This window comes from Rattus norvegicus, chromosome 19, assembly GCF_021556685.1.
Source record: "Rattus norvegicus strain SHRSP/BbbUtx chromosome 19, alternate assembly SHRSP_T2T, whole genome shotgun sequence".
Classification (NCBI taxonomy): Eukaryota; Metazoa; Chordata; class Mammalia; order Rodentia; family Muridae; genus Rattus; species Rattus norvegicus.
Window position 1 is genome coordinate 43,504,420 of NC_141552.1, and position 11,086 is coordinate 43,515,505.

Consider the following 11,086-nt stretch of genomic DNA (forward strand, 5'->3'; position numbering starts at 1 on the left):
TTACACATAAATTTAAAAAAATCTTTAAAAATACACAGTCCACGTTTTCCATTCCCAATCGGTACAGTCATCCACGGATGCACCCACGCATGCACCCACGCATGCATCCACACAACCACACCCCACACCCCACACACCCACACACACACCCACGTATGAATTCATTCCATTATCCTGTGTAAGTTCTATTGTCCTAGGTACAGGAGATTCCGTGATGAACTAAGCCTTACGTACTTCAGAGTGGAGAGAAGGAATGTTAGTGTGTAGCAACGCATCATGTATCAATGAGTTCTAGGGAGTTCTAGGGAGAAAGATGGAGATTGGCGGTGTGTCCTGTGAATCAGATGTTCTGAGACAGCCTTTCTGGGAGGATGGTGTGATGAATCATTCAAGGACAAACATGGAGGGCACACTGTCCTGGCCAAGCGGCTGGAATAAAAACTCTAACACCAGGGCATGTGATGTGTGCGTGAGGAGCCCCGCTGAGGTTGGCCACTGCAGCACAATGGACGTCATGTGCGCCTGTGAATCTATCCAGCCCGTTCTGGGTCAGCGGATTTAGGTGAGACACGAGAGAAACAGACTGGCTGCGGACCATGGTAGGACTGAGGTCATCTCTAACGTTCTGTGGAAGAAAGGTGACTTAACCACCTGACCCCTCATTCTATGGGCTGTAGAGAGCTAGAACTTAGGCTATGACTTGAAAATGCTACCCTCTGAGTGCAGGTAAAATGACTCAACAGGTGAAGACATTCACCACCAAGTTTTGTGAACTGACTTTGAGCCCCAGAACTCACATGGTCAAGGAGAGATCCAATTCCCACAAACTCCTCTGAACTCCACATGGCACATCATAGCCTGTGTTCGTTCTCTCTCTCTCTCTCTCTCTCTCTCTCTCTCTCTCTCACACACACACACACACACACACAGAGAGAGAGACAGAGAGACAGAGAGAGACAGAGAGAGACAGAGACAGAGAGACAGACAGAGAGAGAGAGAGGCAGATTGGTAATAAATAAATAAGTTTCAAATGTTACCCATTTAGGCCCAGGAGTTTGAGTGTGATTCTAAGCACAAAAGGGAAAATTCCACCCTCCAGACAATTGACTTGCCCTCTCCGGAGGAAATAAAAAAGTGAGACAAAAATTAAACTATTTACCTGACAGGAATTATCTTGCAACACTGGGAAACCATTTCATTTAAAACCGAAGCCCAGAGTGTTGTACAGGACAAACGGACCTAACCGGGGAGCAGCTACATCCTGATGTCATTTAGATTCTTGACTCCTCCATGTTCTCTTACACGAAGGACTTTATCTTCCTTCCCACTCTCACAAAAACACCTTTTCAAATTTAATTCAATATTCAGTTAATTTCTTATGTCATGTTGAGAACATAAACGTTCTTTTGTGTCTGTGTGTGTTGTCTCTGTGTGGCAGATACTCTTGAGAACATGATTATGTGCACTTTGTGCACACACAGAGGCCACAGCTGGGTTTCGAACCTCTTCCTCACTCATTCTTCATTGTGTTACCAGGAGATGCTCTCTTGCTGTTTTAGTTAGGCTACCCAGCCAGTGAGCTCTTGGGATCTGTCTGTCTCTGTTCCTCAATGCTGGCACACATAGCCATTGTTATTGGACAGCACATGCCCAACTTTTGGTGTGGATCCTGGGGATTTGAACACAGGTCTTCATACTTTTGGAACCAACACTGTTACCCATTGAACCACATTCCTATCTCCTGCATCATGAAGAACTCAAATGTTCTTAAAAGACAGTTTCCAAGCACTTAGTAATAACAACATAGCTTGGTAGAGATTACCTTCTGCTGGCAAACTGGGTGTAATCATTTCCTTCCCCTCCCTCCTCTTCCCTCCCCTCCCTCCTCTTCCCTCCCCTCCCACTCTCTTCTCCTTATTTTTCTCTTCCCCTTTGTCCTCCTTCCTTTCTTGTTCCTTCCCTCTGGATCCCCATCCCTTCCTCTTCTGGGGATTGTACCCAGGGTGTATGCTTTATAGGCAAACACTCTACCCTTGAACCATGCTCGGAACTATGAAGTTCATTAAGAGCGTTTATTGCTCCAGAGTAAGAACAAATGACACCTGGTGAAAGAAAGTTACTAGAGGTCATATTCATAAACGCATCACAATTATGTCCAAAGACAAGTGCTGTTCTGAATTTGTGCAGGTCAGAAGCAGTTCGTCACGGAACTTGGTCAGAGTGTGAGACCCAGTGCCTGAGGTCACAGGTATTCTCTGGTGTTTGTCTTTAAGCATCTTCCAGTTTTGTCATTGATTCATTCTGTGCTCACGAGTAGGGAGCATTCTTAATAGCTGGAACTCATGTTTCAGCTGCTGTGGAGAGAGAAGCCTCCGGAGGGCATGGGTGAGAGGAACAAAGAGCCTTAGTGGGGTTGGGGAAATGGCTTGGTTGGTAAACTGCTTGCCATCCAGGGATGACAGCCTGAGTTTGATGTCTGGCATCCACATAGAAAAGCCAGAGATGTAGCAGCAGTACAGACCTAATAATCACAATGCTGGTGAGGCAGAGACTGAAGGACATGTCAGGTGGCCAGTCCAACTTGAGTGGGTTAGCTTCAGGGAGAGACCCTGACTCAAAATGTAAGCTGGGGAGTCATTGGGAACGACAGCTGATGTCAACTTCTGGTTTGTTTGTTTGTTGGTTGGTTGGTTGGTTTGGTTTGGCTTGGTTTGGTTTGTCCATGAGGGGACAAGAAGTCGTGCTTCTCATATTAGTTTTGAAGCAAGTGTGGTGTCCAGTATAAACTGCCAGCACACGAGGTCTCTTCCCACTGAATGCTGGGGCGTGCTCCTGCTCTTTCTCAAGATGTCACCCGATTCTGGATTTCTTTGTACTTCTGAATTTGTGCAGGTCAGAAGCAGTTCATCACAGAACTTGGTCAGAGTGTGAGACCCAGTGCCCGAGGTCACAAGGTATTCTCTGGTGTTCTTGGGGGAAGTCCCAGGAAGCAGCAGGCTGGAGGACCTTGAGTCTTCCCAGGTCTATGTGGGAGCAGGCCTGAGTGGGCCCAGGGATGGTCTGCAGTAGGCATCCCCTCAGATCAGTGCAAACTACAATTAAAGGCCTATAAACTTTCTTACCAACCACACCACCCCAAGCCACTACCACAGTTTTGTTAGCTTTAAAACTCAGATAAGATCTGATTTGACACATAATGTCTTGATTTGCCCTATCAGCATTTTGCTTCATGAACCTCAGGTTGCTGATAGCTACTAGAGGTCATATTCATAAATGCATCACAGTTATGTCCAAAGACAAGTGGCATTTGTAACTGGTGGGCCTCTCAGGGAGGACAGGGGTCCTGATAAAGCTCTATTCAACAACCGGCTGAGAAGGAATTGTTGGTTTTGTGACATGCTAGAAATTCACTTCTGTAAAGTACTATGTGGCTATGTATAGGGAAATTCTATTGGCCAAAGAACTTCCAGACCACAAATGCAGAACTTTCTTATATCAACCGAAAGACTAGGTTGCCCTCTGCGCCCTCCATCCCTGGGAAGCTGGCTTGCTCTGTATAGTGTGTGATGAGGGCCATTTTGTTTACACGAAAGAAACTCACTCCGGGTAGTTTAAGTCAAATTTGATTGAAAGACTTGGCAATCTCAGAGAACTGAAGGATGGTTTTCTAGCACCGCAGCAGTCTTCAGGCCTCCATGGCTGGAACCTGTCACTTAACACTCAGTGTCCACTCTTCCAGATCTCACTTCTGCTTTTGATTTTACAGGGAGGAAAATCTTGTTCTTCATGGAGAAAAATAGTTCTCTTTGACTCATAATTTCTTCATCTCTATAAGAAAGTGTTTTCCTTCAGTGAGTTTCAACTTTTTAAAATCCTGGGGCAGGCTTCTGAGTGGCTAGGCTTAACTCATGTTTTCAACCCTGAAGGAGTTCCTGTGGAAAAAGTCATAAAGGACTGTGGTGGCTCAGACTGTGGGCCAAAGAACAGGATCGTCACACACCACTCAGGGAGACTGGTTTCTAAAATTAAACATTTTTTGTTGTTGAGAATTTCATGTCTTTATATAATATGTTTTGATCAAATATGCTCCTCCCCATTCTTTCTAATTCCGCTCCTGTTCTCCAGCACTTTTCCCTCCCAACTTCTTGTGCTGTTTTTAAACCCAGGGCCCACTTAGTAGTGTCTGTTTGTATGGGCAGTAGCAGTTTCTCTTGAGTAGCTGTTTCTCAGAGACAATATCCCTGAAGAGAATGAACTCTCCCTCCCTCAGCACCCATCTCTTGCCAATGGTCCCTCAGCTTGGGATGAGACGCCATGAACCCCACCCTCATGCATCATGGGATTCTGACTGCCTCAGTTCTGTTCGAATCTTACACATGCAGTCACAACATCTGTGAGTTCATATACGCAATGACCCTGTTCTGATGGGCAAATATGTTTTTGTTGCAGGCTTCCACGATCCTTGGTCCTTTTGATCTTTCAACTCCCTCTCTTGGGATAATCTGTGAGCCTTGGAGGTCCTGTTTACAACTGAGCACTAAAGTGTCTGCTTTTCCCAGTGTTGACCAATTGTGAGTCTCTGTTACCAATCATCGTCTACTGCAAAAAGGAGCTTCTCTGTTGAGGGTTGAGATGCACTAATCTATGGGTATAAAATTCTTACCAGAACTTAGGGGGAGGGGATCATTATTGTGTCCATTAGAAAAACAGTGATAATAACTTATGCCCAGTAGTTTATGACTTGCCCAGCCATGCACAAGGCATGAGTTTTGTCTTGTGGAGTAGACATTAAGTCTAACAAAAAAGTGACTTGGCGCTCCCAGACCATCGTGTCACCATCATATCAGTAGATACGAATGGCAGATTAGTTCCGATGGCTCCTCTATGGGCAAGCTCTAGTGTCCCTCTCCCTAGCAGAGATGTTGCAAAGAGGAGGCCTGCCCAGCAGTTCAGCCTGGCCAGAGGATCAAGGCTGTTCACAGTCACGCAACTAACACTAGCCATCGGCCAAGATGGCTCATTTGGTTGGAGAGATACTAAGGAAGACTTCATTTCTGAGATACAGTTAGACTTCTGCAGAGTTCCTGGAAGTAGAAAAATTAATCTAAAAGTTGTGGGCAAAATCTTGTAAAGTGCCATTTCTAATGTGGACAGAGGAATCTAGACAGGTAACATCATAAGCAAATGCTTGTTTTTAATAAAAACAAGTTCTTCATCTTTGAAACTATTGTTTTTATGATAGCATTTGGATCCCCAGGAACTGAAGCTAAACATAGTTTTGAGCTGTCATTTGGGGGCTGAGTATTGAAGCTGGATCCACTGGAAGTGTAGCCAGTGCTTATGACCACTGAGCCATCTTTTAAGTCCAACTTCTGTGTTTTTGTTTGTATCGAGGAGAAAAGAAACAAAAGGAGGGTAAAATCTTTTATCCTTCCGTGGAGGTCATTATTATACTGTAAGAAAAGTATCCCAGGTCCTCCTATCAGTTCCAAGGCAAAGAAGGGATCGATGCTGAACTGGAGTCTGGGTGTAGGACAAGTGACTCATACAACAGGATGACTCGTGAAGCAAACATTCTTTTTTCTGACACAACCCAGAGGAAGATAACTAGACTCATCGGACTTTTTTGTTGCTCTGACAAAATGCCTGACAAGAGCTACTTACAAAGCAGCACAGTTTATTTTGACTCACAATTCAAAAGTTACAGGCTCACGGCCAGTGGTGAGGCAGAGTATCGTGGTGGCTACATGTGGTTACCAGTATTCATCTTATGATGAAGAGGGAGGGAGGGAGGGGGAGAGGGAGAGGGGGAGAGGGAGAGGGGGAGAGGGAGAGGGGGAGAGGGAGGGAGAGAGGGAGAAACACCTTTCAAGAATATGCCTCCAGTGACCTACTTCCCCTAGGCAGACCCACAACATTTCTAACATCACCATTGGGGATCAAGATTTCAATACAGCTGAGAATATTTAGGAATAACTGTTTTTAGAGGCTGAGAAATGGGAATAAATTAAGTATTGATTTTATTCTACGCACTCTCTCTTCTCTCTCTGTTCCTCAAAATTATTTTCTCCTTCCAAGATGCCCAGATATAATTTACTTATATACTGTAGACCTCGTTGTCGTCTGCTATTACTTTTCATTGGTTAGTTTTATGCCTGGAGTAAAAAAAGTAGGATTTATTCTGGTCCACAGTCTGAGGACACCGTCCACCACGACAGACAGCAGGGAGCTTGAGGCAGCTGGTCACACAATACTGTAGTCACAAAATACACATAGATGAGTGTGGTGTCCAGCTCACTTTTTTCTTCTACTTAGTCCAGGATGGGTTGGTGCCACCTATATGCAGGGTGGGATTTCCTTCTTTAGTTAAACCTTCCAGAAAATACCTTCATAAGCCACACCCAGAGATGTGTTTTCATGGGAGACTCTAAATCCAGTCAAGCTGACATAAAAGTTAACCATCACAACTTACCTCAGGGTAGGCCTGGGCAGTAAGGTAATGCCTTTTGTTCTGTACGTGCTGAACCAATGCTCTGAAGTAACCTGAAAGTGATCTACTGAGCTGATTCCTTTTATGTGAAGCTAAACCTTAATGTGTCTGCACTACATTTCTGCAGTCATTATTATCTTACCTAGAATATTTTAATAATGTCTATCATTTTCAAATGATACTACACTAGACTTATTTCCTGCTGGGTTTTTCAAGGATCCAAGATGACAAATAATTCAGGTGTCAGAAAATAAAAAAGATACACTGTTTGGCTATGAAGGGAGGAATCACAGTAGGGCATCTGGTCATTAAGAAAGTTCTGGATGCTTTTTAGGATGGTCTCAACTTCCACCGAGGAAGTTAGGTTGTTTTAGGAAGGGAGTAATTGTTGGGTGAAGGGGAGCCTTTCTAGTATCTACAGGAAAAGGCCCTACTGAGAAAGGGATATTTAAATTGTTTTTACTGCTTGTCACTCTTAAATTCCAACCTTCTCTAATCACTAGATGTGACTGGAGATACCACAACTGTTAAGCAAAAAGTGACTCTCACCAGCTCTTTCACTGTATTAATTACCACGAGTAATTTTTAGTTTAAAGCAAATTGTTAAAGACAATTTTTAAATTAAAATATATTTATTACATGCATATGCATGTGGTGCATGTGTGTGCATGCATACAGAGGCTTGACATTGATCTTTTTCTGCCTTATTCATTGAGAAAGAGTCTCAGTCGAACCCAGAGCTCACCCATATGACTAATCTAGTTAGCCAGATTGTTCTGAGGACACGGACACGGACACGTACAGGCTGCCACCTTCTCCTGCCTTCAGAAGGTGGCTGTGATGTCCAGGCAGCATTGGGCTATGGGGGATAGGGGACATCCTCATTCTTATATGACAAGTACTGCTGAGTCATCTCCTAAGACCCCTGGGGGTGATTTTTGAATGCTGGGAGGCATTTGTAATGTGAGAAATGAAGTTAACATATTGCAAATGTCTGGGTGAGGGTTTCTGTCACTACAGTGAGCCACCATGACCAAAAGGCAAGTTGGGGAGGAAAGGGTTTCTTCAGCTTACACTTCCACATTGCTCTTCACCAAGGGAAGTCAGGCCAGGATCCTAGAGGCAGGAGCTGATGCAGAGGCCATGGAGGGGAGCTGCTTACTCCCCTGCTCCCCATGGCTTGCTCAGTCTGCTTCCTTATAGAAACCCAGGATCCCCAGACCAGAGATGGCACCACCCACAATGGGCTGGGCCCTCTTCCATCAATTACTGATGAAGAAAATGCCCTTACAGACTGTGTACAGCCCTATCTTACGGAAACATTTTCTTTCTTTTTAAAAATTATTTTATTTATATATTTGTTTACTTACTTTTTTGCATTTTCTTAATTGAGGGTTTTCTCCTCAGATGACTTTAGCTTGTGCTAAGTTGACATTAAACTAGCCAGCAGTGCAAAGTAACATGTATGCTGATTACAGATATTTTACATGCTTTAACCTGTGGAAGATAGCATTGCAAAAATGAAGTAGCTATGGAGAACAAGATTGCATTCTTTTGGGCAAAGGTGGGACAGCTATAACAGAAGCACTATAAACCATCCCACTAGTCCAGGCAGATGCATCAGCAATGCTCCCATGTGGCCACAAAGGGCCCCAGGCTCTGTGTCCACAGGACATTCCCAAAGGTAGTGTCTATAGCTCCCAGCTTTCTGTGTTTTCAGCTCAAAGAAAGGGGGCAATGCAGAGGAATCTGCCCAGTGCTTTAAGTGTCATTTAATTTGACTTGTGTATTTTTGACGTCTGTTGCAATGTTTTTATAACTGACTGCAAAGAAGGCTGGGAAATGCAGCCTAGTTGGGCGCCTCATATATAAACAAAGTAGGGAATGGGTTTGGCTGGGAGTCTCTGATGCTGTTTCTATCAGTCACTGAGAGCTGCTTGGTAATGTGTAAGTGCTGCCTCATGGATCCCAGAGAGCTCCATAGAGAAGACTTCTCGTTTAGACACCGTTGTTTCCCATCAAACTCACTACTGTTTAGCATGAGGAGTTGCTTGAATTTTTTATTTAATGATGCATCACAGATTCAACTTGAAGACTCCACATAGGTTCCACTACCCCTGACATTCCCAATGTATCATCCCTGCCCCCATTTTCTACAAACAAAAAGAGGGTCATATAGACTGTTATATAGAGCCGTGCCTGGAATTGAAGCGCAAGACGGGGTGAGTATCTCAAAGTACTCAAGAAAAATGTAATTGAGAATTATTGGTTCATGTAAATGTCACATTCCACACATTTTTATGACTGGTTTCCATTAAAATCCAATTCCTCAAGTGAATCTGAGTTCACATTAAAACATTTTAATTTGACTCTCTGCTCCTCCCCCATTCCAGAGACAGCCACATCTTCTTGTGCCAGCTTCGTCCCCGAGACAGGATGCTGAGGGTCCATTTGGCTATGTTGAGCACCTGAAGACCAGAGCGTCCTTCAACTCTGGCCAAGTGGGTACTGTTGCCATCAAAGACCCCTTCGTTGACCTCAACTGCATGGTCTACATGTTCCAGTATGACTCCACCCATGGCAAGTTCAATGGCACAGTCAAGGCTGAGAACCGGAAGCTTGTCATCGACGGGAAGCCCATCACCAACTTCCAGGAGCGAGATCCCGCTAACATCAAATGGGGTGACACTGGTGCCAAGTATGCTGTGTAGTCTACTGGTGTCTTCACCACCATGGAGAAGTCCAGGGCCCACTTGAAGGGTGGGGCCAAAGGGTTATCATCTCCACCCCTTCTGCCAATGCCCCCATGTTTGTGATGGGTGTGAACTGCGAGATGTATGACATCTCACTCACGACCGTCAGCAATGCTTCCTGCACCAGCTTCCTGCACCAACTACTTATCCCCCCAGCCAAGGTCACCCATGACAGCATTGGCATGGTGGAAGGGCTCATGACCATGGTCTATGCTATCACTGCTACCCGGAAGACTGTGGATGGCCCCTCTGGGAAGCTGTGGTGTGATGACCATGGGACTGTCCAGAACAACATCCCTGCATCCATTGGTGCTGCCAGGGCTGTGGGCAAGGTCATCTCAGAGCTGAACAGGAAGCTCAGTGGCATGGCCTTCCATGTTTCTACCCCCAGTGTATCTGTCATGGATCTGACATGCTGACTGGAGAAAGTTGCTAAGTAGGGTGGCATCAAGAAGTGGTGAAGCAGGGGTTGGGGATTTAGCTCAGCGGTAGAGCACTTGCCTAGCGAGCGCAAGGCCCTGGGTTCGGTCCCCAGCTCCAAAAAAAAAGAAAAGAAAAAAAAAAAGAAGTGGTGAAGCAGCATCTGAGGGCCCACAAAATGGCATCCTGGGCTACACTGAGGACCAGGTTGTCTCCTGCAACTTTTTTTTTTCTTTTCTTTTTTTCGGAGCTGGGGACCGAACCCAGGGCCTTGCGCTCGCTAGGCAAGCGCTCTACCACTGAGCTAAATCCCCAACCCCATCTCCTGCAACTTTAACAGTAATGACCATTCTTCCACCTTTGATGCTGGGGCTAGCATTGCTCTCAATGACAACTTTGTAAAGTTAGTTTCCTGGTATGACAATGAATACGGCTACAGCAACAGGGTGGTGGACTTCATGGCCTCCATGGCCTACAAGGAGTAAGAATCTCTGGACCACCCATTCCAGCAAGAACATGAGAGCAAGAGAGTCCTCGGCTGTGGAAGATTCCCTGTCCCAGCTCAGTCCCTGACACCCAGCATCTCCTTCACAGTTTCCACCCTAGAAGTTCACTGCACCTTGACCCCCAAAATTTTAATGCTATAGAGATTCGATTGGGATCGCAGTTCAGTTACTTTGTTAAATGTATGGATTTGGATTTTACTAGTAGCATCATATTGCAGAATCAACTGTTATTGTCATGTATCATGCCCACCCCCATTCACCAGTTAACTAATCCATAGTTTTAGTCCAATCTGCTTTCCTAATGCACCACATTCTTATCACGTTTATTTATTCCTTAATGTGTCTCTTTTGTCTCTTCGTGTGTGTGTGTGTGTGTGTGTGTGTGTGTGTGTGTGTGTGTGCTCACAGACACATATATCCAGGCAGCATATGTGGAGAGCATATGTGCAATGTCAGAGCTCCCATTTCACCACGTTGGTTCTGGGGGTTAAACTCAGGGCGTGGGGCTTGGTGGCAAGCCCCTTTATCCTCTGAGCCATCTTGCCAGCCTTCCCATGTTCTGCTATCACCTTCTATGTGTATGTCTGCTGAGATAGTTTTCTAAACACATCTGACCTGTGTGTGTGTGTGTGTGTGTGTGTGTGTGTGTGTGTGTGTATACATCTAGCAGATGTTGGTCCTCTCATCCTACCATGGTGGCTCTAGAGATAAAACGCAGGTGGCCAGTCCTGCATTGCAAGTGCCTTTAGCCACTGAGCCATCTCTCTGGCCCTCAGAGACTTTGATGTCATTAGTACATATATGATTCCATGTCAATCCTCCATCCTTAGTGAATATTCCATTTTCCCCCTTTGTAACTAAATCAGAGGTCAGGATAGTGCCTTATTTGTTTGGTTTCCAGTGCCTTCCTTTAGCCA

At 45.1% G+C, this 11,086-nt stretch overlaps 1 pseudogene; it reads left to right on the forward strand.

Moving 5' to 3' along the window:
* Positions 1 to 400: 400 nt before the first annotated feature.
* Positions 401 to 10,148, forward strand: LOC147999417 (glyceraldehyde-3-phosphate dehydrogenase-like; annotated as a pseudogene).
* Positions 10,149 to 11,086: the final 938 nt, after the last annotated feature.